The sequence below is a fragment of the Halichoeres trimaculatus genome, unplaced genomic scaffold, assembly GCF_033239565.1.
Source record: "Halichoeres trimaculatus isolate MK-OKI-2021-1 unplaced genomic scaffold, fHalTri1.1 fHalTri1_scaffold_17, whole genome shotgun sequence".
Lineage (NCBI taxonomy): Eukaryota > Metazoa > Chordata > Actinopteri > Labriformes > Labridae > Halichoeres > Halichoeres trimaculatus.
Window position 1 is genome coordinate 4,762,876 of NW_027437195.1, and position 26,183 is coordinate 4,789,058.

Consider the following 26,183-nt stretch of genomic DNA (forward strand, 5'->3'; position numbering starts at 1 on the left):
TGCTCAGTGAAGCAAAAACTATATTGTTAAGTTTAGGAAGGAAATATTGCAAATGTCCTTTGAGATGATACTTCATAACGAATAGCTTATTTCATCTGTACACTTGTTTAAGTTAAAGTGAATTATTTGATACCTGTCATGTTTATGTGGCTACACTATTTAACAGTTAAATAGGGCTGATTCTTTAACTGATTAAACATGCAAGAAATGTCTGATAAAATACATAAGAGAAGCAAACTACACATTTAAAGCATATTTCTGATTTAAACATCATACTTACTCTTATTTGTCACTGTTCTACCCACAGACTGTGAAATTCTTCCAATGTGGTGTTGGTGCCCAGTGTTAGCTCTGTTAGCCATGTCTCTATGAAAAGCACAATGCTACTGTGCTGGAATTTCCTCTGATGCTGAGTTAGCACAGCTAGCTTGTCCACCTAAGTGGAGATAGATCTTATATTTCCTGTAACTATGGATGGAAGGACAGCTTAGTGTTGTCTCTTTTTAACTCGTAGTGTATAAACATCTCATCCTTGCCTCCTTCTCCGCAGCTCACTGGGAAAATTGGGCCTAGCACTGGTTAGCATCAATGGCTAGCATCAGGTTTGCTAACAGCTGATATTGGGTGTAAACAGAGCTACCATGGTTACACATATGATCTCAGACACACACTGGGAAAAAATAATTGTTAAATCCTCACTGCAGGCGCAACCACTTTGGTGTCCATGGCCAAAAACGATACTGAAACAGTAATTACAGACGCCACATATAGAGATAACTTAGAGAAAGAGAAAAAAAAAGACAAAGGCAGGGGAACTGCTGTAATAAGCGGACACTCGAGTCGTGCTTAGCAACAGCTTAATACACTAGATATAGTAGACATTTATATCAGTTGCTGCCTCTGGAATATAGACTAGACTAAAGCCAGAGTCTAAATCTTTCAGCCCCCTTCAATTAGATTTAAAAAAAAAATCTAAGATCTATAAGGGACCCTGTGATGTCTGAACACTGTAGTTATGATAGCACAGAAACAAAAATAAATTAATAAATAAACTGTTGAAGCAAGTGCTACGTATCAGGTTTCTTGCACATGAGCCTGCTTCTGCATTTTATGCTCGTCTGAACTCAATACGTTGAGATGGGAAAGCACTTAACAGTTTTCCTGTTAGATAAATCTACCATCAACACCAGAGTGAGACATTTCCTCAAGAGGGTGTAAAAAAGTGTCTCCTCTTTTCTTCTCTCTCAAAGCAAATGTTTCATTTCATGTGCAGACACAGTAAGCTGTGCACATTAATCCATGAAGACAGGCGACCATGTCCATGCATGCTGGTTTTTTTCCAGTCCAGCTCCTCCTCAGGGAAAAAAGCAGAGCTCTGTGGTCATTATGGAAGAATGATTATAACACTTTAACACCACTGATGGTGAACAAGATCCTCTGTGGATGGATCATCTTTGGCCACAGCTGCTCCTGTAACTCACCTGTCCAGATAAAAGCCCTGTAATTCACCTCAGCTGTATTTTATATCCAACAGGGGGAGCTGCTGCTCATCCTCTGTGCTCACACACACACACACCATCTGTATACTTGCCACTGTTTGGCATCAATTCTCACAGATATTGATCTGTGCAGGCCGTACCCTTGGGCAAGGTGATTTTACACTTATCTCCCCCGCCTCCCCCACCTCCCCAGCCCCTCAATCTCAGCCTGGTGTCGCATTCACCGCGCTTTGGGGATGAGGAGGGATCCCTCTGGATTTGTCTCTGACTGCTTGTCAGTATTACTATTGTCAGAATGAGAGTGATGTATTAGGTCACTTGTGCATAAACACACACGGGAAACACACACATACCGGCCTAATCTCTCTCCCCTGCTCTCTTTTTCTCCTCTCTCTCACACACACACCCACACACACACACACACACACACAAAAACACATGCAAATATGTTAAATCCTGGTCAATTTTCCACTGAAAACAACCACAATCATCACCTATTTGAAGATATTGATTAAAGGATCCCTGGAATGCCCTTTTGTCTTTTTTTTTTCACCAAAGCCTTGTTTAAGGAACCTCTGCACTGAGGGCTCAGGTCTTTGTCAACATTTTATCAAATATCCTTTAACCCTTTAATATGTGAGCAGTATCACACACTCAAACCTTTCACAGCACCTTCAGATCTCTGATGTACTTTTCTCTACCCTAGCTGTTCTGCATGGTTCTGTTCTGACCCTGTTTTCTTTTCTATTAATATGCTCCCCCTTGGTTACATTATCCACAAATGTAATGTGCACTATCATTGCCATGCTGATGACACACAACTTTACATTCTAGTTAAACCCAGTGGTCATCAAAGTGCCAAGTATGTCACTAACTCTCCAGAAGAGACAAAATCATGGACGTCAGGCAACTTTTAAAACTTAGTGAAATCACAACAAAAATAATTGTTTTTGCCCCCTCTGGCATCATTAACAATCTGGGTGCCTTCTCACAGCATGTCAAACCCTTAGCCAGAAACCTTGGTGTCATTTTTGATCAGGACCTGTGCTTTAAGCCACATGTAAACACATGTCATTGAGTCAAGTTTTTATCAGCTTAGAAATATAGTGAAGGTCAACTCCATCATGTCACCACAAAGTCTGGAAAAACTAATTCACACTTTCATCTCCTCCTGTCTTGACTTTGTAACGTTGTGTGTACATGTCTCAGCCAGGACACAATCCACCGTCTACAAAAAAATACAAAATGCAGCAGTGAGGCTTCTCACAAATACCAGGGAAAGTCTTCTTATGACTCCAGTTTTCGCAAGCCTACACTGGCTGCCTGTTGCTTTAAGGATTGATTTTAAGTAGTAGTAGTAAGTTGTAAAGTTTTTTTCTGTCAAAATAATAACATTAACAATAACAGAAAAAAATATAGTAATATTAATGATGATAATGCTGATAATAATAAGCAAACAAAAAACACTCTACAAAAGTGAAGCGCCCTAATCTTATTTATACCCATCCCCCCTACTTAATAGTGAGCTATCAATTTCTCTCTCTCTCTCTCTCTCTCTCTCTCTCTTACAAAAACAGCTGCGTGTAACACCAAAAAACAACAGCCAACAATCTGTAACAACAACAAAAAAAGGAAAAGAAAAAAAAAAAGAAAAAAAATGTAAAGATTCTTTTAATCAGTTTTGACTTGCACCTCACTTTATTCCTGAGCTTTAAACCCCATATGTACCCCTACGCAGTCTGAGATTCTCTGGCAGTGCTTCACTGGCTGTTCCAAAAGTTTAGATTTAAGACCAGAGCTTCCTCGGTGAGAGCCCCTAGACTCTGAAACGATCAGTCTTGACTTGCAAAATCAGTCTCTTGTTTAATTACTACAAAACTACACTACTACCCATTTTTACAGAAAGCTTTTATTTTTTGATTCTGTTTTATTTTATCTAGATTTTATGGGTTTTGCTTCTATTGATCTATTTTTTGCTTGGCTGCTTGTCTAATTTGTTTTTATCGGTTTTTAAGGTCTGCTGTTCATTTTTACCTGTTTTTACTTCTCATTGTAAAACATGTTACTTATATTGAAAAGTGCTATAAATGTATAAAAAATATATATTATTATTATTAAAACGAAAAAGAAAGGATTACAACCACTGATGTTGAAAATAGAAAGGATATAAATACAGGGAACGTCAGATAACACACGTGATGAGTGGCTCTTTCTTTCAGCTTCAGTAGTACGTAGCAGAAGGAGTTTCAGGAGCTTTAGCAGCCCTGGCAGGAGCAGGAAGTGCAAAGTCATAACAAGGATTCAGGAGGCTCATATGCTGACTCATTTGATAATCTGAGCCCTTCTGAGTGCAACAAATAAATCACCAAACACCAGCTCTGGGGAACTTTTGAAAGTTAAGGTATTAAACACACTTTGCCTTGCTTTGGGGTAAGCGTTTCCTTTGTGTAACAATAAAAACAGTACATATTGTGCAACATCTGCTCCTGATAAACACCTTTAAAGGCGACATGGATAGTGAAGAAGGGAAGGGTTTATTTACAGTACCACACACGCATGCTTAATGGAGATGTCAAAACAGTTTTGTTTTTCCTGAAACCATCTCTGAGTCCTACACTGCTCCACTTAAACTACAAAGACTTCGGGTTGTTTTGCATGAATCAAATGTGCCTCTCATCGAGGAAGTTGTGTTGTTCGTAATGTGAAAATGTCACGTTGACTTCCAGCAAGAAGACAAACACTCTAGCCTGCTTAATGGGGTGGAAATTGCTTCGAGCATAACCACAGAAACTGTATTCCTTATCTAATGCAGTATGTTCTCGCTTTGGATGAATCAGTAAAAATGTGTTCCTTTGAACCTTTCCTGAAAACAAAACCAAAATCTGCTGAAATTCAATAAATACCAAAGAAATAAATGGAAGTCAACCGCGTGCCATGACTAGCTTCACAGGTGGCAGACAGGGTCAGCCTCTTCAGCCGAATGCACCCTCAAATTGGGTTAAACAAACATTTTCTGTCCTTGCGACACACGGATTACAGCCTCAGCTCTCATGCGTGCTGCAGCCAGGTGCATCGATTCATGTGATGTAAATGACGGGGTCTCTGAGAGGGACACGAGAGTGGTGGGATTGCTTTGAGTGGGGTCAGCATGATTGTAATAACAGGGGAATGCCAGTAATCTGTAAGGGACAAGTGGGGAGGAGAGGGGAGGAAATAGACAAATATTGGAGGTTTCTGCATGGATGATTATGTGTTGTGAGCGTGTATGTGTGTGTGTGTGTGAGGGAAGTTTTTGGTCTGTATGCAAACACAGAGAGAGGCAGCACACACGCAGACAGATGGAGGTAAAGTAATTGTGTTTCACCGTGCCTGGTCTCTCCTCTGACGAGTTACTGCACACAGCGCCTGACCAGCGGGTGGGTGGAGGGAACCACAGGAATTAGAAAAGTAGCAGGGTACCATTTAAACATCACAGCATGTCAGAACAGGCCTGTGTGGAACAAGCGTCTTGTTGTTTATGTGGCCTGAAAGCCTCGATTTAGCCACGTTCAGAGCACAGCGTGAATGCTGCTTTTGTGTAAATACATATAAATGCTTAAATCAATAGTAATTACTGTGTTTGGGTACGGCTCAACACAGCTGGACTCCCGTTTAAACCGCTGGAAATCCGAATCTACAATGGCGCTGTGATATAAGGTCTCATGAACATAACAGGAAGTATCTCATAGTGGAAATTCAATTTAATGGGATTTCAGAACATGATCATTCCCATCACAGCAACGACCACTTTGGCTATCCAGTATGAGTTTCTATTTTTAGCTCCTGAAACGCAGCATGATCACCAGTGATCCAACAAACATACACATCACAGCTATGTTGGATGTGTATGCTTACAGATATTAGGAGAAAAAACAGTTTTAAAACCCAGCTCACAGTCATCACTCAGCCAGTCAGTCTCTGGTTTGGCTGAATTCTGTTAAAATACCAGGGCTCCTTCTTTATAATACAATTTAAGGTTGCACCATGCTGACTGTCAAACGTGTTATCGTTGTTCAGATGAGTGAGGATAATGTCAATCACGCTGAGATGAGGATTCCCAACACAGCTTTGTAAAATGGTTTAAAGGTACTGAAGAGGTTTTTAGCTGGTGATGAAACAGACTGAAAACAATACCGATGCCACTTTATGACCTAAAAAAGAAAACCAGGACATCAGTTACAGGATTAAGTGTTTCTGTGTAACAGTTAAAAGTGCTTGTACCCACTGTGAGGTGGAAATGTCAGACAAGACAACTCCCAGCATGAAAGAGAAAAAGACAAAGGTATTGCAGTTGTCAGAAAACACTGCTCAGGCATCTACAGGATGAGACCAGCAGACAATACGGTGTTCTGCTTTGTGTACAGAGGGCACCAAAATAGTCAGTTACCAATAGAGCCTCACAGGGTTTGAACTTCAAATGACTTGTTGAAAAGCAAGGTTTTCCTTTGGGTATGAAGTAAGGATGCTATGATGTAAACACTAACAATCCAACTAGTCTGAAGGTTAGAAAAGGCTCACAATGCAGCTCAAACTGTGCATAATTTAATGGAGGATCACCCAGTGTGCAGGTGAACAATGTGAAATTGGTTTGCTGAGCAGGGCTAAAAATAGATGAGCTGTCAGCCCTCAGTGCTCCTTGAGGGCCAAAGATGGGATATTATGCTTTCATACTTAACGTGTGCAGATTTTTAAACTGCTACTGCTACTACTCAAATGTTCCCTAAATAATTTTGTAAACTGTTCAAACAGTCTGTTCTAATTTAAAAAAAAAAAAAAAAGGAGGGGGGGGGGGGGGGGCTCTACAAGACTCTTTGAAATATAAGATCATTGCATAAAGATAAAGCAATACCTTGAAAAAAATGTTTCCTCCTTTCATATTTACAGTTTTATATTCTTAGATAATTTATATTCCTATACATTTTGGTATTTGTCTCTATTCTATTCTATTCTATTCTATTTACTAACTGGCTCCTAATTTAAGCACGAAGCTCTGCCCCTGACAGGCCTTCAAAGGGCCAGCCAATCAGAGGGAAGGGGGATTGGGGGGGGGGCTTAAAGAGAAAGTACTTGAAACAAAGTATTTCAGATAGAGGCTGAATTAAAGGTTTTCTAAAACACCAGCATTAAAAATCTAAGATTTCTTAAGCTTTGAATATGTTACAGCTATTACCAGGATACCAAAAAATGAAGATAAAGACCAAAAAATATAAAAGGACAATAAACCCTCTATAAAGATGCTATGAGGAGGATCTGTTTTAATTGCACTCCTTTGCCACCTGTGGCCAGGAGTCGCCGCACACTGTTGTAAATTACTTTTAGAAAGGCGTGTGATTGTTTTGGTATTAAATGGAGCTCAGATCAAAACAATTTTTTTTTTGTTCAAGTCAACTTTTCACTGGATACAATGCCCCGAGGTACAGTATTTATCAGCACAGTATTTGTAGTATTACGGTTTGAAACATGACATCAAGTAGACGTAGCAGCCAGCTATATGTAGTGCTATCGGCAGCCTGGTGCTCTGATGTATCTGTAGGCTAATGTGATAACAAGTAAACACTGTCAGTTTGTATGTGGTTTTGTTTGTAGTTAGCTAATTAGCCTTTAGCTCATGCTCTATCTCTCTCCTGTTTATCTTTCTTCTGCTTTTCTGTTCTTTTTCTGTCTGACAGTTAAGCTCCAGTGTCCACCATCACTACAAGATTAATCACAGAAATCTTTTTCAGCAGAGAAAAACACGGATTTCTCTCCTCTCTACTAAACATCGTCAGTCCGCGTGGTGTTATCATAGAGACCTGGGCATGCCGTAAATCAATCCAATCTTGGTTGACCCGATCTGGAAGCTAAGAGGAAGCAATTTAGAATAGCCTGTAACCAGTAATATTGGTGCTGATAATCTCATTTTAAAGTGTAGATAACGATCTGGCATATATCTAGAAGTGAGACTTTTTCAGGATTACTTAGAAACTCCTCACAACCCCTTTAACATCCATGTGCCTGTGCTGGCTATACAGCCCTCTGGTTTTGAGGTTATATATGCCAGGGTAAACAGACACAGCCTACATACAACTCTAGCTCCTCATTTTCTTGACCAAAATACCCTCAAACCATGCTGCACAACAAGATCCTATCAGTTATCCTTGCTTGTTTCCATCTGAGTAGCAGAGCAGTGCAGCTGTATGGCAGAGGCTGAAGCTACAGCTTTGGCTCCTGGGGTTGCATTACAGTGTAAACACACTATATAACAGGCATACCGGGCCTTTATGGACCAACTAGTGAGGGTCACTGTGTTCACTTTTCTTTTTGTAGATGATTTATGAGGCTTTCATCTTTGATATCATGAATTATTATCATGTCTATCTTAATGAAACAGTACAGTCTTGTCCTTTTTGTTGAGTTTTCTGAGATAACTTTTATTACAGTTTTGGGCAATATCCTTAAAACATGATTGATTGACTGACTGACAAAAAAAATGTCATTCTCAAAGCCAAATTCAAGTGTTAATTTGCTTTAAAAAAACACTTGAATGCCTGAGTGTGAGGTGTTTTCCAAAAAATCTTCATTTTATTCCCATAAAGATGCAGGCTGCTTCTGCCACCACACGAAAACACACAGATACAATCCAATTAAAATTGCCAGCAACATCTTTAAACTTTAAACACATTATTTCCATTCTTATTTTACTCTCCCTCAGGACTTTCTGCCATGTAAATTGGATTACCTCATATATTTGTGTGAGATGGCACTTGACACTAATAGGGGAGTCTGCACATGGGCAGCAGCCAACCATGGAAGCCCCGTCTCTTAGCTGCATATTCAGCCAGCGTTAATACGAGAGGCATGATGCAGTACAGGCCAAGGGATGGATCAATAACAGGGAGGTTGCAAGGAGAGGCCGACAAGCACAGGCATAAGTGAAATTTCCTACTTACACGACACACACAAGTCTCCCAGAGTTCTCAGGGAAGGTAATGGGATTATGGATCAATACAGAATTGTAAGGACTGAAATAACCCTCCGACCTGACAAAGGGGCTCCTGCGAGGATTTGGCAGGACTAATATTTCAAGTGACTTCAGGTGACATAATAACTGTAATCATGATATGTTATTTAGTTTCGTTGTTCAGAGAAATGATGTCAATGCAGAAACCAAACTGCTCCAATCTAATGCCTCAAAGGGAAATCATCACATGAGCTCATTATCAGAGGAAATGAAATATGAAATGAGATGTGAAAAAGGCATGTCAGACCTGCTGGTTAACAAAAGTGAAATGATTCACACAAATAGTTCCTAGCTATGGCACTAAACATGCTTTTTTGTTTATTTTTTATTTTTTACACGTTGACAGAGTGATTTTTTTTCCACTGATTGACAGTCTGAATTCAGGCAGCTTGCGATTCTGTTGCCAAGTACAATCAAATCATTTGGGGCAAAGATAATGTATAGGTTAACTTGAGAAAATAATAGCAGCAGTTAAATTAATTCTAATATGACAAAGACAGTAATGATATTATTTTTATATGGTACCTTTTAAAAAAAAAAAATTTACAAAGCATGGCAGGGACTCCGGAGAAGGGCAAAATATACAATACATTGAGAGAGTGATATCTTAGACTTCCTTATAATTCAAGAACAAAATACTGTAAATATAATTCAAAAGCTTAATTAAGCAGAATGGTGAGATAAACAACAACTAGCAAAATATTGTTAATATGAAGGAAAAAAAGAGAAACAGTAAAAAAGAGTTGGATGAAAAATGAAGAGATGAACAAATGATCAAGTAAATAAACAAGACCTATGTGTGAGGAATAAATAAATAGATAAAGACCAGAGAGATATACAGAATAGAAATCTGAATAATAAAAAAAATAAATCAATAAATAAAATCAATTAGATTGAATTTAAATTTAACTGAAAAGATGGGATTGCATGAAAAAGTCAGTAAAACTGAAGAGGTTTAAATATTTTTGGAAGGAGGTTAAAAAATGAGATTTTATTATTAAAAAGTAGAAAGCGTACCAAAAGAATTACTGAAATTTTTATTCATATTTTAAATGGGCTTTATTTGTGTGATGAAAGCTAAAATTAAGTGGGAAAAATGTAGAAATAGTTCTTTTTCCTCTGTCACCCCTTTTTGGTCACGTGGATTGTAACCAAGGCAACTCGCTTGAGCACGTGTCCGGACATGCTGCGACAGCCCCTTGATTGAGTCGCGTGACCAACAGGTGCGTTTGTGCAATTACTACGAGAAACGAGTGAGCGTGATTCCTCAACAACACTGGATTTAAACTTTTCATGCAAGTTATAATGTGAGGGAGAAAAGAAGGACAAAATTATGAAAGTAAGAAGATGACAAATTCTCCAGATTGGAATTTCCTCTTGGGTTCTCTGCAGCCAGGTAGAGACATGAGCAGGCCGAGGAGGTAGGAGGACCTCATGCAGGAGGTACGTTCAGAGCGCTTGTTAGCTAGCTGTATGCGTAGAGTCTTGCAGAAATGACCTTTAAAGTGCCTTTCAGTGTTATTTTTTGTATCACTGCTCATCTAAATGTGCTTTCAATGATGAGGTTGCATGTGTGGAGGTGTCCAGAGACAACTTGGGCAGAAATTTTATGGAAGCTTAAGGTGCTCACTTGGGCTACAGTACTGGGTACCGTCTCTAATATTTGAAAATGACTATTCATTAGCTGTATTAATGTATTTTTTACACACAAAATTTGTTGTAAATGGCTTCATTTTTAAGTGGGCCTACACACTTCAAATTAAGTAATTTACCAAACGAGTCAATTAATGTCAGATGCATCCCTACATGACATTTTGCAGCATTAAAACTGAATGGTCATTTGATCTACTGTAGTTAATTGTAACTAATGCACTAATGAAAGGAGCATCTGTTTACTGCTTCACTCACTCCAGCTGCTTCCCTCCTGCTTCCTGTGGTGTAATGAAAGGAGGAAATATGAGACACCCAACAGAAAATCATTGTGTTTTTGACTGAATATTCTTTTTCTGTTCTGCAAGCCGTTTTTAAAATTAATAATCTGACTTCATGACTGTGAGGTTCCTGACTGTAGTGGATAGACTCTTCTGAGTTTGTCTGTGTATGCCTTCTCTTCCTTTTTATGTCACTGGTATTAGCGTTGGTGACAGTTTGGGTAATTTACCTTCTACTTTGCTACTAATTACTACTATTTAGGGCTGCAGCTATCAAATATTTTAGTATTCGAGTATTCTACTAAAAATTCCATCGAGTACTTGAGTAATCAGATAAAACAAATTTTTGTGTACTTAAACAGCAATTATTTTTCAAATGGAAATTTGTTTCAATCAAGTGTAAAATCAAGTCACTTTGGGTGATACATTTTAAATTGTGACTACATATGTGACATTTTAACTAGGAATAAGACATTTTTGAAAGATTTTGAGTCTTTGCAGTGTTCAGACTAAAATGATGATCCCTGCTGTACTGGAGCACATATAGCCCCATTACTACTTGATATTTGTACCCTTCATTGACCTGTGATCTAAATTTGACACCTGCCCAGTTATCTCTATTATGTTTTTGTTTTTTAATCTTCTTCACTCTTCAGAGCTGTGTTTTGTAGATTATCTACAACACTAAATCAGTAATTAACTAATTTGCATAACAAGTCATTTGTATGTAATGGTTGTGGACACTGAAGGAGAGGAATAACATCGTGTGAGGGACAGAAAGCGTGTAATGTCACACCAGTGTTTCCCCTGGGTTAACAGTTTGGGGGTCGTCCACGTTACGGCAGCAGGGGGTGGGGGGTGCGAGCGCAGGAGAACAAGTGTGGCATCTTCACGGAAAAAGCGTTTGGCGATGTTTCTTGTGGTGGTGTGGTTTAATTGTTCTCTATTTGGAATGAACGTGTCTGTGTGTAAATGCGCGCATGTGTTTGTGTGTCTGTGAACGTGTTGGAGCAGAACTCCGCAGTGCGCTAAAGATCACGCGCTCTTTCACGCTCGGTGAAGTTCGACAAGGAGAAATATGAACCCAACGATCTAGAAACGACATCCCGTCATGAAATTAGATTAGAAACATAAGGTTATTTTATCTGTTAGATTAAAAAACAAGGTATGGACCTGATTCATGAGAGAGGGAACTCTAAATCACTTATGCTGTGATCTGGCGCTGTATGGGAAATAAAATTACCTCCAAATTCAGGGGGGCGGAAAGTAGGGGAAACACTACAACCTGTTAATGTGTTTACAGCTACAAATAAACTTTGTTAGGTTGACTCTTTTTGAGATGTTAAAATATCGATCCTCCTGCACTATTCATTTATACACAGTCTCCTGCGCTGCCTAACTGGCCATCCAAGTCGTGCCATACTCTACGCGCCTGCACAATGAGGTGCAGAGAACACTGCTAATTCAGTGACTTTTAGGCTCATATTAAGTTTAGGTGCAACACAGCCCTCTGACACCCCCGCTATTGTTTAAAACGGCTTTTGAGAGAAGCGGTCGCAGCGACCGTTTGTCATTGATCATATGAGTATCCGCGTTTGTCGTAAATTTACTGGTTTATGACAACTCCTGGGTGTTAGTTGATGCACAGACACAGGGGATGCCACGCGTATGAAGTGAACCGTGCTGAAGCCCACCTCTCCAAAGCTACCAAAGAGAAGTGAGTCTTGTGGTAACACTGGTCAAACAAAATGGACTGTGAAGAGTGCATGAAAACAGTTCAGATACAAGCAGCTGATGTAGATCAATATATGCTTTCATATCATTCTCCAAACTCCAGAAAAGAAGCTAGATTTGTTGTCAGTCCCTATTTGGAAAAAGAGGGAGCTTGAGGGGGTTTTTGTAATCGGGTACCTCGAATTATTCGAAGAATTGTTTCAGCTCTACTACTATTCATAAGTATTTTGTAGATTTGCAATGTAATACATAAAGGTCATTTTAAGTTTGCCTAACGGTGTGGCAGGCCCAATTAACCAGTGTCCAAACTATACCCAGGGTGTAAAGTAGACTGGGCCAAACTATACCCAGGTGTCCAACAAACTTGGCTAGACTTGTACCCCTCCAAGCCACCATATACCCCTCTTAGACCAGGGTTTTGGTGTTTACAAAGTGTCTGATTCAAGAAAGAATATTCACTGTGAATGCTAACTGTTCATAAAACTTGTGTTTTATTGTTTCATTTAATTACAAGGACAAAGGCTGCATAATCTGACTATAATCTGAGCCAACAAATTCACTTTATGTTGAACCAGGGAAGACAAACTGTTATCAGCTTTTGAAATTCTTCACTACCACAGTGCAAAAGTTACAGTCTGGCCAGGGAGCTATAATCTGGCCTCGGAAAAAAGTAAACATAGGGTATAATCAAGCCTGGGCCACTTTAACCCTGGGCATAGTCAGGACTGGGGTTATATTTTTGACTCATACACTGGCAATGATAATGAAAGTGCTTCTCAGTGTTTTACTCCTTCTACCTGGACAGGAAGAATGGATTTGTCTAGCTGTTATAAATGATTCCTTTGTGGGTTAGGAGCAAGTGTGTTGCAGTTTTTGATAAAACTGTGATTGTGAAGTGAGTAGTGGATAATATCACGAGTTGCAATTGCATTGGGTATTATGAGTCCACTTCCTTGGTTATCAATGAACATGCAGAAATTGGAACCAGAACATGTGACCTATTGGACTCTGTAATTGTGCTCTGCTGTTGTTTCACTCTGCTTTCTTCAGCTTTCTTCATCTCTATTTACCTGTTTTTTCACCAGCATGATTTCCTCTGTGGTGTCTCTGGTGTGCAAACAGCTTGGTTGTGTTTCCACATAGCAACTCAAGCTTTGTGAGTCTTGTGCTGCAGTTTTTTCCCAGCCCTACAAGCACTTGGATACTTGTATTTTCATGTAGAGATGGATTATGTTATTACTGCAGATAGTGGATTACCTGCCATTCGACCTGGCTTTGCTTACTGTACGGAGTGCTTTTTCCTGCGCACAGTAAGCCTTTTCTAAAAAGTTAATATCAGTACTACTTGAATAAACTACAAAAATAAAAACTTCTGTCTCTAAACTTTTACCTGTCATGTGGTAAAAGTCAGTTGTCACACTGACATTGCTGTAAAAAGTGTAGCAAGTATCAAACAGAGATCCACATATACATATTCTTTAAAAGAAAAATCCTCTCAAAGAAAAATGAGCTGTTTTGATTATCAATGTTGTAGAAAAAACCTTTAGATGTTGGGTTAGCTTAACAAGGCCATTACCTTTGATATCCTGCATGTTTTATGTTTCAAACCAAGTTTTCAGAGGCCAGTCTGAAGGAACAAAGCTGTACCCTGTGCCTTTTGTGTCTTGGACTGAAGTTGAATCATAATTGCTGGAGCCTTGCTCGTGTCAGAGATATCCCAGCCTGTGTGTAGGCAGAGGAACTGCAAATCCTACTCAGACAGTACATGCTGCATGCCTGCTTCTACACAACAATTCAATCCCATTGCCCAATGGCCTTTTGTTTGTCAGACCAAGTAGTCTACTGCTCTGGTGAACTGCAAGCTGTCAATGCATGTTGTAATTATATTATATAGATTGTCTGTTCTTGCATAGGAGGCCAGTAACATCCAATCTATAGGAATGAAGTTGCCAGGTTTAACATTTAGATTGGAGGAGCTTGGTCATGCTTTCTGCTCTCAGCCTGGTGTGGCATATTTCTGCTGCAGAAAGGCTAAGCTGCTGTCACGTCCTGTGCACAGGGATGTTTTTACCAGTGCTGATTTGGAAAAGCTGAATAGGAAAAATAAATGTTTTTTCTTTTAAATCTTGCTCAGTGCAGCTGAAGAATGTGAATATTGGGAACACACAGTTATGTGTGCCCCCAGAAACACAAAAAATGGTTTTATCTAACAAAAATAATAGGTACATGTTTGTCAGAGGACACAGACATAGGGGCACATTACGTCCATGCACTTCCAAATCCCCAAACCCCAAGCTGCTCTAACAGAACCACAGCTTCACTAATGCAACACAGACATGCTCTGCTCATCTACAACGATGTTACACAAACCTAAAACTGTGGCCTGTGAGCAGATTCAGCTGCTGTGTATCCATGCAGAATGGATTTTATCTTTAAATTTTAATGTAAAGTGGAGACATCTTGCAGACATAATGAGTTGCATGAGAATGGCCATCACATTGTTGAAATAGTAAGTGTTTTCTGCTGGTTGGTTCGCTGCTTCAAACTGGTAGAGTTTGTTTGGGGTTAAGTGTTCACCCTCAACTGCACTCTACATGTGAAGACAAGGAAGTCACATTTAACTTTTGCACTGTTTTATAACACAGATGAGTGAAATATGCACACCAACTGAACAAAACATATTTTTATGTTTCTCTGGCATATTTTCTGAATTAAGAATGGATGGGGTTATTAATAGTTTGTGAGGAGTTGTTGAAAGTTTCTTTAAGTCTATTTCTTGAGCTGCATGGTGGCACAGTGGTTAGGGCTGTTAGAATCCCAGGCACGGTGGGTCTTTCTGTGTGGAGTTTACATGTTCTCCCCATGCTTCCGTAGGTTCTCTCTGGGTCCTCTGGCTTCCTCCCTCAAGCCAAAAACATGCTCATTAGGGTAACTGGTTATTCAAATTGCCCGTAGGTGTGGGTGTGCACGTGAAAGGTTGTCTGTCTCTGTGAATCACTGTGATTGATTGGCGACCAGTCCAGGGTAAGACAGCTGGGAAAGGCTCCAGCCTCCTGCGACCCTGAACAGGATAAGCAGTAGAAGATGAGAGAATTATTGTATTTCTTGGTTAGCACATGGACTGATCCACCTCTTGTTTGTTGTAATTGCTGTGGTATGGAGGTTCAGTCGATTTAACCACATCATCACCAGTCAGTGCTGAACAGTATAGAAAAACAATTGTGTCACAGTATATTTTTAAGATTTTGACAGATTTTTTTTTTTCATGAATGGGTTAAAGAAGTGATTTGGTAATTATGTAATACTAGATAGGCCTTTTTTTTTTACTCAGGATTAGTATTATATGAGGACCTCGTGTTATTTGATCTGTTTGTGAGTGACGGTCAGCTGTTAGCTGTGGAGCTAGCTGCTGTGACAGAGAGAGCAGAAGGAACAAAAGTGATAGTCATAAAGCTTTGGCATTTGGATCGGGGGGATTTATAGCTGTTAGCCAAGAGTCAAACGCCACAGTGAAGAGAGTCAACGTACAAACACCCAAAACATTTTTTAATGACATGTAGGGATGGGTACCTTTCACATTTGAAACGGTACGGTACCGGTACTAAACTGTACCAATTTTATGTACTTTTTTGTATTTAGGTGGTAAAAAATATAAATTTGTTTAATAATAAAATATACACATTTTTTTTCAATTCAACATATTTGTTCTTTAATATATAACCTTGCAATGCTGTGTTCATGTCCATCATGTAAAAACAGTCACAAGGATGCATTTAGGTACCTAAACATGGTACCTTTTAATTTCACATGAATCGATGCCTGGTATTTTTGACAGAATTTGGTCGGTACCCATGAAGGTACCTAATTCGGTAACCATCCATCCATCCATCCATCCATCCCTAATGACATGTGGTATAAAGAAGGTATTCAGTTGAAAGGAGACCCTGCAACATAAATGTAATGATGGTGTACCATCGATACTAGTGTAACACACAGCATTACCTGTTGAGTTCAAACAGAGTTTTTTTTTTTTTTTAATTGTAGACCAGAAAAGTTGATCACATGTTTTGCCAGAGCTGTAGCATAGCCACTGACCTTTGTAGACTAATGGCTTAGCTGTAATACTGCCATGCTTTCCCCCCCCCTGGCTTTAAAAGAATTTTTATCTCCCCAGGTTTTCTTTGTGTGTATCTTCTTTAAATGTTTTGGGGGAAGCCATCTGTATCGATATGTGCATCCATACATCATACATACGTCTATAAATAGATGAACAGCCTCCACTCATGTACCTGATGTAACCCAGATTACTTAACTGTGTGAGCTGTCTGAGAATGAACTCCTTCTTTATCCCTTGCTCTGCAGAGAAGCTCAGGGATGGAGCAGTGACCGCCTCTTGTGTTATTTCTCTCTTGTTACTGGTTGGTAGTGAAACTTTCCTTGTTAAATGTTGGCCTGCTTGTCCCCTGTGGTTTATTTTTGAGGTAACGTTTTTTTATCCATGTTGTTAGTGTTTCAGTACATCCACCGCCCTGGCTACACTCAGACTGTTGCTCAGTGGGAAAAAATGATACACATTGTAACCTGACTGGTTGTAAAAGGCAAGCAACAGCAAGGCAGTTTTTTTTTCTTAGTCTTAGATATTCTTAAGAATAAATATCTGGTGGGTATGTTTTTGGATGAGAAGGCTGGAACAACACAGAGTAAGCTTGTTTCAAAGTAGGTAGAGGGCAGTGTGGGACGCCCACTTAAACAAAGCTCCACAGAAGAGATGTCAAGAGACACGCTGTTGAGAGGCAACAGAGATGATTTACTACCAGTGGCTGTCCTGGTGTAGTGGAATCACACAGAATAAGGAGTAGGTGAGTGTCAGATTTCATGGAGAAAGTGAGAGGCTGCTAGTGTGAAGAGGAAGCACCAAGGACTGCCTGCCACAAAGCCAGGGAAATGTGTGTTTGTGTATTTGGGTGGATAAGAATGTGTTGCAGGAAAGGGCAGGCAAACAAGATGAATCTGATGAAAGCAGGGAGAAAAAGTAAAACTGACAGGTCAAAAGATGGATGACTGGATTTATAGAGAACCATTTCAGTTTTTAAAAGCTTGCCTGCTTTATATTACCTCAAGTGATTACAGAGGGGCTGGAGGCATTACAGTAAATCATGTTCACTTTCCTACAAAGACAGCCCTTTCTTCATTCATCGTGTTTGTGGGCGCAGCCTTGACAAAAGGCATTCAACATGGTCAAGGGTACAGACGGTCATAGATATGAACAGACCAACTCAAGGTTTATCATCTGGATAACTTCTTTATTTAAAAAACCTTTGAGGAAACTCAAGTATCTATATATGATTTTTTTTTTCTTACAAATAATTTCACAGAACACATTATTTTACCCCTCCTTTAAACAGAAACCATGCATTTGAGTTTAGCAGTACATTATCTTTGATTCCAAGCAGAATTTTGGCATCACACATTCATCAAAATAAAATAAATGAGTTCAAATAATCTCAGTCTGCAGTTTTGAGCATGTGTCACAGCAGAGCGTGTGCGCTGCCCTCCATTCAAACTGCTCTTACTTCAACTGGTGGAACAAGAGGAGTGGAGGAGGAGAGGGAAGACCAGCCTGCAGCTGGGGCTGGACTAGCAATGTGACATCACACCAGATACTTTCCTGGTGGGTTCAGCATCGAGCGGACAGCAGAGTCAACATGTTAATACTGCTCTTTTTGTTACACTAACTTAACATATTTATTTTTTTATGATTAGAAGCTTAAAGTGATACTCTGGGATGGAACAAGTTGGGTCCTATCACAAGGTTTAGGGCAGAAATTACCCCTGCAGCAGTGATTTTGTGCAGCAGAAGCCCAGAGCGCTCACACCAAACACCCCCTCCCTGCTCGTCAGCCGGTTTCCTCTGCACTCAGACGGGGCCATATTTTACTTGACCAAAAACACAAATAAACGGACTCCCACCAAAAAACATCTGATATCGGTCTGCATTCACGCTTTATTTAGAGAATTTTCAGCGCGTTACTTTCACACAAAAACACCGCTAAATAAGGCTCTAGTTCTCATCTTGTCTCTTCGTCCTGGCAGACTACCTGCGTTTGTTTATATCTGGCACACCACGCGCAGACTGATACACTAAGCGGCGAGCACCTTGTCGCCAGCTGTGGCTCTGCAGCGGAGGTAGCACCGTTTTACGTCACGATAAGAACTAGAGCCTTATTTAGCCGTGTTTTTGTGTGAAAGTAACGCGCTGAAAATTCTCTAAATAAAGCGTGAATGCAGACTGATATCAGATTTTATTCGGTGGGAGTCTGTTTATTTGTGTTTTTGGTCAAGTAAAATATTGCCCCGTCTGAGTGCAGAGGAAACCGGCAGAGGAGCAGGGAGGGGGTGTTTGGTGTGAGCGCTCTGGGCTTCTGCTGCACAAAAACACTTCTGTAGGGGTCATTTCTGCCCTAAACCTTGTGATAGGACCCAACTTGTTCCATCCCGGAGTATCACTTTAAAAAAAAGATACAGCTTTTGTACCAAGCAGAGGCGTCACTAGGTTTTACGGACAGGGGAGGCTTCGCCCCCAGGAAATGCATAAGATGTGAGCTAATGTAGAGAGCAAGCACAAATATATTGAAGTTGCACTGATTCCATTTTGGGTGAATCTGGTTGAAGAAAAATATATATCTGAGTTACTTTTGAATTAAATGTTAAAGGAGTATTAAGGTACTCTTTAAAGTAATTGGGTCAGGCTAAATAGGCAATGGGCGAGGAGACATGAGCATGGGCCTGGCTGGGAGTCTCTTCACTGACAGATGTGCCCCGATATGCCTCTGATTGACCTCCGTGAAACTTCACATCATTAGAGTTAAATAATAGAGAAAAGATGGAGCTGAAAACAGTCACTGAGGATTGTTCAGAAACAGGTCATAAAGACAGGTTATAAAGGCTGTCATAAAGTGAATATAACAGAGAATCACTGCTGGGATTTTATAATTGTTGTGGTGAAATTCATCACCTAATAAAAATAACTCACAAAGATCAATATCAAAGTGTGGAAATATTCACTATTGATTATTTCTGTCATTCATTTTCCTGTTGGTTCTCTTTTTCTTTAAGTCTGAGAGAAAAGTCTGTTAAAAAAATAAAAACACTAGTTAGGTTTCCTTTGGAGTTCATAAAGTTTTAGTCATGAGCATGAGGTTAGTAAAGAGAAACACAATTTCTATTTTCCTAAAATCTAATCAATAACCAATATCCAGTGTTCCTGAGAGATCATATTAATATGTTTCAGAGTTTACTATCAGATACGCACTCGATAAAGGCTGATTAATTAATTAGGACTCTAATAATGATGTATTCTATTGGCAAATAATTTGTGAGCTTCTAAACAGAACACAATATAAACAGAGAGCAGGTTTTCTCCACGTGATAAACAGGTTAAAATCACAGACAAAGCAGTGTTACTTTTTTAAAAACACTATTATTAGAGTAGCACAGTGCACATGTGCAGACACACAAACAGCTGTTAGAGCCGACCAGCTGACACCGTCATCACTGTAAGATGTTGCTTCATGTGACCTTCCAGACAAAAGGACGTCTCATTTCTCTCTCCTCTCTTCATTTTCTACCATCTCTCCCACGCACCTCTAGTGGGAGGGGCTAAGATGGAAGTAGATGAAGCAAGGATGAAACTTTGGTGCTTTGGGATTCACCCAGTAATGAAGCATAGACATGAATCAAGCTTAAGCTTATTGAAATCGTTCATTGAAATGTTGCATTAGGTTTGAAAGCAGTGACGTTGCTTTCACTGCATTATTTTTTAGATTCGACTCAAGGACTAGTAGGCTTTCTCCACCCCTGTGATATTGTGTGGCAGTGTTTGATTTTATGAATTCACATTCTTGCAGTTCAGAGAGGCTGTCAGTGTCAGGCCAGTCAACAGAGGGGATTTGTCTCTGAAATAATGTGTTTTTCTCTCTTGATCTATGACTTGCAGCAAAGACATCAAAGCTGTCATAACTGTCCAAGAATGTGTTTGCCAAAAAGTTACGGATCCACAAAACTTTAGAAAGAATGTAAACATGTACCCTGAACTAATAGGAGGATCTGAGAGACGCAGTGTGTAGGTGTTTCAGAGATGGAGTTTTAAGTTTGGCACATTACCTCTCTGACACAAGTACCAAAATAGCTCACTTGTTTTTAACAGTACAAGGCTGCAGCCCTGCTAAGCCCTTGATTGACAGTTTTCTAATTTTGAAGAGATAAAAACTGTCTCTGAACAAATATTTCACAGCTCAAACTTTCACAAGAGAGTTTCAGTCTTATGTTGATTTGAATAGGAAATGTGTGCTTAGAATAAATGTGTCATAAAAGGCACCAGTGCTCAGTGAAATACTGTGAGTCCAGAAGTTAGTGAAGAGAGCTGCTTATCAATGCAGAAAACAGAGAAGTAACGAGACGTCACTAACAGGAGGTGTCTGGTGTCTGTACTTATATTGCAGTCTGGGTAATATTGACCAGTCAAGCTGAAGTGAGAATGATTGTATGCAGGATATCTCTCAGCAGAGAGCAAAAGAGGAGAGCGCATTGACTGATTTCTGAGCTCATCTACAATTTTCTAACTGCATCAAAGTTTTCTGTCAATACTCTGAACACAGTTTGTCCATAAATACAAGTATCAACACACTCTTACTTTATTCTTGCATCTCAGTGTGTCAGTCTGACTTAAACAATGAAACAGTGACATTAAACCACCACAGATGATAGCCGAGGACATGAAGGGAGAGGGTGGAAGATAACGACAACGATTATCTTTTCAGGACTGGAAGTCACAGGGGGTGACTGCTCTACCAGCTGAGCTAAACCAGTGCCCTGCAGATGAGCACAGAGATTATGTCCTACTGTTACTGTTAAATATAAAGGAGCAATGGCATTTAAAGGATAAGTTCGGTTTATACAGCTTTTACATTGTATATAGCATGAAGTAGAACAAAATACTCACCCAGAAGGCTTTCCTGATCCAAGCAGTGCTTCGGGAGATATTTAGCTCTAAAATTGTGCAGCAGACGTCTGTTTAATGGGATCCATCGGGGCATAGACAGCACCGCTCCTAAAACTGCATTAATCGTGTTTTTCACCAATATTCCATCACGGTCCGCTCCGGGTTAGTCCCCTGCTGCAGTCTGTGTCACTCCAGACAGCGCTGTGTGGCTGTAATGACCTCTGAACTGACAAAGACTTTGTTTACATTTGTCCCTCAAAGAAAGGAGGAAGTGGAGTCAGCTCTCCAAAGTCTTCGTCAGTTCAGGGATCAGTACAGCCACACAGCGCTGTCTGGAGTGACACAGACTGCAGCAGAGGACTAACCCGGAGCGGACCATGATGGAATATTGGTGAAAAACACAAGTTTTCGGACGATTAATGCATTAATGCATTTTAGGAGTGGTGCTGTCTATACCCCGATGGATCCCAATATATGGACGTCCGCTGCACGATTTTGGATCTAAATATCTCCCGAAGCACTGCTTGGATCAGGAAAGCCTTCTGGGTGAGTATTTTGTTCTACTACATTTTATAAACAATGTAAAAGCTGTATTTACCAAACTTATCCTTTAATACCTCTGTCATGTTTAACCCCGTTTCCACCGAGTGGCCCAGTATGGATCAGTACAGTTTATACGAGCATATTCTGTTTTTTTAAAAAAGGTTTATTGGTGTTTACATGGCCGTGCACAACCGGATTATTCCTAATATTACGAATATGCAAAGGTCACTGACTACATGTCAACATAGCCCCCTTTTCCATGTGAAGTCACAGAGCTGCTGTTTGCCTGAGTATTCTCCACATTAACTGTGCAGCTGGGTGGCAAACATTGTTACATACCAGAGAGAAACATGAGAAATGTTTGAAGCTGCCCTGGCTTCCTGGGCGTGTTGTTGCCTGGTTACAGAGCAGATAGCAGGAGGATGTTGAATATCAAAGTGAAATTTAAATCTGACCTCTTCGTGATGTTCAGACCCCTTGATCAAATGCAAGAGATTGTAACAATGCTGCTCGAGTGGGAAACTGAATTTCCATGTCCTGACTTTGTTGTAGCCAAGGAAAACAAGATGTGTGGCCCAGACAGACGTGTCTGAAAGCAACAAAGCCCTTCTTTGGAAAAAGTGTCAACAGCCACAAGACAAAAGCAGAGTAATAATACACAGGCCTGACACGTTTCCTTAAAATGAGGACTTTAAAAGAAATGTGAAGGCCATGAAATGTTCCACCGTGCTAAAGAAAGGCAGCTCTCCATTTCCACTTTTCTGATTAGAGTGTATGCTCACTCTGATGGAGAGCTTAAACTGTTACTTGATGATTTAACTTCTCGGCTGATTATTCCCTTTACTCACCAAAATCATATCTTGCATCCTATCTATAGGACACCCTGAGAATCTGTGAGAAATAGATAGGGGCTGGAAAAATCACGACAATTGTTAAAAACAATTCTTCCTCTGGGATTTGTGTGTTCCTTGTATTACAACAACATAATGTCATGGACAACCCCACTGGTGGGGCAGGGGGCTGGTCCAAGCTTTAAAAGCTGTTAATTTTAACTAAAAGGCCAAGCACAGATCTATTATTTTGTGCCACCCCCGTCAGTGCTTCTGACTGTACTGATAATCAAAGAAATCTACTTTTTATTGTGCAAAGTTCAACCTTTGATCTTTGCCTCTTGAGCTTGGCCTTTCTCTTTTCCCTGAAGGTTTGCTCCCTGCGTCATAGTGCCATGTTATTTATTTTTTTCCCAGGAGGGTTTGTTTACTCTGGGACTCTGCTAGCTGATAGATGATTTTTTTAGGCCACTGATTTTTCTGCTGTGTCCTCTCAAAAAGAGAGATGGACAAGGAGTCATTAAAGATTTAATGACCAACATACAGCAGTGTTTCTTAGGGATGGATAGCAAGATAGGTACTTTTATAAGTACTGACCAAATTCTGTCTGTGGTACCATGTACTGATTCATATGACATCAGATGGTACCATGTTAGGTACATAAACCCATCCTTGTGACTGTGAGGGAGTGAGATTTTTACTTGCTGGTGATGAACACAGCATTGCAAGTTTATATCTTGAGAAATAAATATGTTCAATAGAAAAATTTTGAAATGTTATTATTTTGCAAATTCATATTTGTTACCACATTATTTCTATATATACAAAGGTCCAAAAAACTGGTACCGTTAAGTATTGATACTAATTTTCAGTTGTATTGAGGGGGCGCCCCACCCCAACAGCGGCAACTGCCCCCCTCCCCGTAAAAGTCCAGTTGATTTTATTTTCTATGTAGCACAAAACCAAAGCAAAAGCAATTTAAGATCTCCTCTAGATCGGGTCCTTTTAATTAACAGATGAGATAGCCTCATGTTATTTGGACGAGCACACCAAGTAAAGTGGATACAGAGTCGGGAAAAATAATATCACAACCACCACAAGAAGCTCTCCAGGGCCATATCTGCGCTGTGGCAGCACTAGCTCTCCAACTAGTAGCACATCATCACAATGCCCATCCTCTTGTTTTTCTATTTGAGATAAAAATGTCTTAAACACTTCCGTTTTTAAAGTTTCAACACTCTAACACTCTCCAGAAAGAGGAGCTCAAATTTAGGACTCTAAAAAGTACCAATCATAAAAGAATTATGCCGTAGAGAAATGTTTTTGCTGAGTGTTGTTTCCTGAATAATTAAAGTAAAACTAAAACTATTGCAGTTGTAACTTTATTCTCTTTTTTAATTGGAGGCAGTATGTGTAAAACCTGGTGTTTGGCGTCCAATTTATCTGGTTTGGTTTAAAAATCTGCTCTTCTTTATTTGGCTTGAATGTTTACCGATATGATAAATCCTCTCCTCTAAAGTAAGACTCAGACAGAGCTTTGTCTCCATACCTTTTGCATAATTCTGCCTGCGTGCATACTTCTTCTCAGATGCTGATAGATAAGCAATGAACTCCTTGTAGCGGGGAATGAAGAGTTCTCAGGTAATGGCTTGGTTAGTGCCAAAAGCAGAACAGTGATATATTTTCTGCAGCGCCCTAACTTTAGCATCAGCATAAAACACTACCTAAAAGTAAACGTGTGAATTTTCATGCTTTTATTGCTCTGTTCTGTCTCATAGTGTAAGTGTTTCAGATCCTTAGCCCTGAAGGTAATGGCTCAGTCAATGCAATCCAAGGGAAACTACAGTCATTTCACCTTTATGATCATCACCTCTGTGCAGAGAGGGCTTTGAAACTTGCTCTTTGATAAATGATTCATATGTGCATGAATTATCAAACTAGTTCGGTTATTATACTCACACAAACGAACACATCAGCTGTCACATGGATAATACAAGCTACAAACTAATCCCTGCCTTTACTCCTGACTAAAGCACATCCTGATTTCGCTTGATAGTGGTGACGTGACTTCTTTGATGATGTAACAAGACAAACATCACAACGTTACAGACTTCTACTTTGAAGGGAGTCGAGATGTGCTCTGTAATTTATATGGTACAGCAGTTTGTGTCTTGGCAGTGTCACCACTTGGTCTATACATATTTGACTGTGTCTTGTTAAGGTTAGGAGCCACTAGTGGTGTCTTAGTGTCATAGCAGAACAAAAACCAACAGAAAACAATCCCAGAGAACACAAACCCTCATAAGAAGATAGACACGCATTCTGCAACACAGTCTTTGTAGATGGCTGTCATGGATTGAGATTTGAGCCAGTTTTAGAGAAGTCAATGAGGCAGGAGTGCATAAAGTCTTTTTACCACAGTTGTAAGCTGTGGTTAATGGTCAATACTGCATGCTGCTTTATGAAGGCAGATTTTTCAAGTAAGATGTTTATTTTCTGCATAATTTTGACTCAACATTTCAAGGTCAAGTTGAAAAAAAAATGGAAAATGCATGAGAAGAGTTTCACTCCTCTTATCTTTTTCCACTTGCTAAACCTTAGTAGACGCTTTTGTGGATTTGAAAATTAATTACCATGACTGTGGTTGGAAATAGAAACATTCAGATCAGCTCTAATGTAAATTCTCCCTGTCTTCAGATTGGATTGACTTTGATTCTTGACTTATAAAACAGCTGACGAGCTCTAATTGCCTTCATGAGCTATGAGTCATTGCTGCTGCTGCTTCTGTAACTGAACTAATTCGTTCCAAGGTAATCACCTGTCCTTCTCAACTCTCACAGTGCCTTTTCTTCACATCTCTCCTTGACCTTTGCTCCAAAGCCTTGTTTGAGATGTGGTTGTCTCATTGACTTAACTCTGAAGTGCCCTGGTTTTTGTTCGTTATGTAATGGAAGTCTGACTCAAACCACCATGTAGAACATCTACACATTGTTTCCTTTTTTGCCAGTGGGTTTGTTCTTTTAAACTTTTAAATGCGTTTCAAAGATCGATGATCTCCATTTTAGCCAACCTTCCAGTCTGAACATTCACTTTAGCCCTTATTGAGCACTAGTGCTGCCAAACATTAATCCATCAGAATGACTGAGTGCTCTGAGTTCACCCAACCTCGTAAAGTTAATGATAAAATAATAAAATAATGTAGGGTACATTGATGCAGTCAGTTGTTCACTGACTCAGTTTCATCTCAGTCAGACAGTTGTTGAGTGAAAGCTTTCAGTTTGCAAACTGTAGCTTTATCCCAATACATCCCCACTCATCAGCTTATAACATTCACCACCAGCTGTTCTCAGTACGTCGCAAGCAGAACTAAAAGTTTGGCCATGTTTCACATTTTGATTCACAGTCAGAGCTGTGAAAGTACTGGATGGTTTAGTGAACGAATCTTTTGAACAAATCACTTTACTGAACTGATTCCACTGAGTCATACACTGAAAAGCCCTGCATTTCCCATCACTTAAGGCTGCTTCGCTAATTCTGGGCCTGTTATTCAGGAATTTAGTTTGTATTTAAGGATATTAACTAGATTCAAATACATTTTCTGACTAA

At 39.7% G+C, this 26,183-nt stretch overlaps 1 protein-coding gene across 3 annotated transcripts in view; it reads left to right on the top strand.

Moving 5' to 3' along the window:
* alk (ALK receptor tyrosine kinase) overlaps positions 1 to 26,183 on the top strand; it is a 644,227-nt gene that overhangs the window by 229,802 nt on the left and 388,242 nt on the right. The window contains exon 1 of one of the 3 annotated variants that reach the window (XM_074691251.1): positions 9,743 to 9,981. The exons of the other annotated variants lie outside the window; for them this stretch is intronic. The gene's annotated coding sequence lies outside the window, so the exon portion shown is untranslated. Of the gene's footprint in view, positions 1 to 9,742; positions 9,982 to 26,183 lie in introns of those variants that run through there. 3 annotated transcript variants of the gene reach the window in all.